This window comes from Penaeus japonicus, unplaced genomic scaffold, assembly GCF_977035675.1.
Source record: "Penaeus japonicus unplaced genomic scaffold, GWHDUDI00000001_assembly GWHDUDI00000005, whole genome shotgun sequence".
NCBI lineage: Eukaryota > Metazoa > Arthropoda > Malacostraca > Decapoda > Penaeidae > Penaeus > Penaeus japonicus.
In genome coordinates, this window is record NW_028234407.1 from 3065628 (window position 1) to 3068843 (window position 3216).

The following is a 3216-nucleotide window of genomic DNA, read 5'->3' on the forward strand; positions in this document are numbered from 1 at the left end:
AAAGAAAAAGTATAGAAGAAGAAAAAACAAAATAAGAAAAGGAAGAAAAAGTAGAAGAAGAAAAAAAAGAAGAAAAAGAAGAAGAAAAGGAAAAAGAAAAAGAAGAAGTAGAAGAAGAAGAAGAAATGGAGGAAGTGAAGACACAGGCCTATCCGAACACGATCATTATAAGACCCATTATCTGTTGGCAAAAAGAACACCACGAGAACTATTGTTATCACCCCCTCCCTCCCCCCTCCCCCCCCCCCCCCTCCCCTTCCCCCCCCCCCCCCCCCCCCCCCCCCCCTCCTTTCCCCCTCCCCCCCCCTCCTTCCCCCTTCCCCTCCCTCCCTCCCCCCATCCTCGACTTGGCTAAGGGTAAGGAAATGAAGAAATTGATGATGGTGATGATGATGGTGATGGTGATGGCGATCGATGATGATTAGGGTGATGAGGATATTGTGATGTTGATGATCTTAGTGAGGTCTTTGGATATTAAGATTGTTGTTGTGTATTGTGAATTTTTTTTTTATTGTTTTTTTTTTTAGCGGTAATGGTTATGATGACGATAATGGGGATGATAGGTAGAATGATGATAGTGGCCGTGAAGATAATGATGTTAATGATAATTTATTAGGTGCATTAGATGATGATGATTATAATGATAATTTTTATAATCTCGATTAGCGTTAAGACAATAATAATGATAGGAGAGACCGATGATAATCGGATTCTCTGATCGATGATATGATTGATTATGGAGTGATGATAACAATATTGATAAAAATTTATAGTGAGGTAATAGAAGGAGATATCCATTGAGATGAATGTATCAGCAATAGTATTAATATAAATAATTGATGAATACTACGCGCAGGAATAATACTATAATAATAGATAATAATAACAATAATGATAACAATATATAATAACAATAGAGTGATAATCTCAATGAGCTTTTAATAACAAAATGATTGAACAATAATAAAAGCAAGAAACTTGATAACCAACAATAACAACAACAATGCGAGTTATAAGTTCAAAAACGCGACCAAGTAACTTCTTAATAACAGACACAACTGACCAATATATGCACAAAGGTTAGTTCGAAATTCCTCGTGCCTAAGTAAGCACGACGTAGTCGTGGAAGGTAGTCTGACATGAGTGGTGTATTGATGGATTTTTGTGAGTAATGATACTAAAATAATACTTGATAACAATAAGCGATAATGATAATAATTATAATCATGATAACAATGATATGAAAGTGAATAAGATATAGCTGTGGGTGATGATGACACTAATTATAATAAGAGTATAAAGGTGATAACTTAACATTTTAATTAATGATAATAATATCATATACAATATCGATAATATCTACTTGCAATATTATTATCTTTTAACTAGTACCATATTTCGGATTATAGAATGTATATGACGTCATATGTATGCTTAATACTTAAGTTCGTATTTTAAATTCAAAGAAATTAACAATATGTTTATACAAATGAAATATGTTGATTTTGTCTATATGTATCTATCTAAACAGAATACAACTGGGGAACGAACTTTGTACCATGCATGTATACTTTGATTTGACTATAGTGCATTCGCGACTGTTTATGCCCTGCATACTCATCATTATGCAAGACAATTAAGAGATGAGAGTTAGTGTGTGTTGATGTGTAGAGAGAGAGAGGAGGTGAAGAGAGATTAGAGATGAGTTAGGTAGAGGGAGGATGAGAGATGGGAGAGAGAGAGAGAGAGGGCGTATAGAAGAGAGACAGCCTAGACATAATAGATAGGTGAGGGTAGGATGGATCGAAAGAGATAGGCGTAGATGATTAGAGAGAATAGAGAACAGATAGTCAGGGGAGGGTGAGAGAGGATCGCGGAGTGAAAAAGATATGATAGCGATGACTGCATATATAGATAGTCTGGAGAGATAGTTTGGATAGGACGAGATGGGTTGTAGAGAGAAATCTGAGAGAGAGTGAGGGAGTATCTAAGAGAGGCTGACATATAGAGAGGTAGTGCGGTAGAGAGTAGAGAGAGGAGGAGAGAGAGAGAGAGAGAGAGAAAGAAAGAGAGAGAGAGAGGGAAAGAGAGAGAAAGAAAGATAGATAGATAGATATATAGATAGTGAGAGAGGGGGGGAGAGAAAGATAGATAGAGAGAGAGAGAGAGAGAGAGAAAGAAAGAAAGATAGATAGAAAGATAGATAGATAGAGAGAGAGAGAGAAAGAAAGAGAGAGAAAGAGGGAGAAGAATTGTATAAGAGAGTTTGGTGTGGACTTATTGACTGTAGTCTTAGTTTTTTATTTAAAAGTGGGTTGATCATTTACGAGCGTAGATAAACATAATATGAGCAGTAAAGAGCTAAATCATGATCCGACCATCCCTAAGCGATTTCCTATTTTGACTTCAAATTCCTTTATGAACCTCGGAAGCCAAACAGAAACTTCAAACGTGACCCTAAAATCTAGCATCTATACTTTAATACTCTAGAGTGTTTAGATAATGCACTCACACAGCTAGCTAGAGGTCACACCATCGTATCAAAGGCGAGCATATATATATTTTTTTAAATATATATATGGCTTGATGTTGTTAAGCCGCTATGTAAACTCAAAACTCAAAGAGAAATTGTGAAATGCAGTGACGCCGATACGGAATATGTGTCTGGGTTTTCTGGAAAGGGGAATATATATATATATATATATATATATATATATATATATATATATATATATATATATATATATATACACATATATATATTTTTTTTTTTTTTTTTTTTTTTTTTCTTTTTTTTTTTTTTTTTTTTTTTTTTTTTAAGTATAAAATGATAAGGATTGCAACAGCTGGATTTGTTTTGTTGAAGTGTACTATCACAGTTCTGCTTATCCTCCGATGAATATTGCAATAGCTGTGATTATAAGTGATATACAGCTACAATAAGAAAGAGGAAAGCTAATATAGTTTTACTCGTCAGAAGAGAAAGTTTAAAGGACTTTTTTACGTGTTTTTTATCTATTTATCCACTTTACTGTATCTACTTTTGTTTCTGCTGCGACCAAGTCCGCCGCCATCTTTCTTCTGCATTGTATTATCCGATTATTTTAGTCGCTTTTCTTAACATTACCATCCCGATCTGTATTATCGATAAGCCACAGTGTAAACTAGCGAAAAGTCCGAAAATGTTAACATCCACTAACGAACTTATGACCTCTG

At 34.7% G+C, this 3216-nt stretch overlaps 1 protein-coding gene across 1 annotated transcript in view; it reads left to right on the plus strand.

The window, feature by feature from the left end:
- Nucleotides 1-3216, plus strand: part of LOC122258604 (potassium voltage-gated channel protein Shaw) — a gene marked incomplete in the record, with an annotated part of 68423 nt that overhangs the window by 37873 nt on the left and 27334 nt on the right.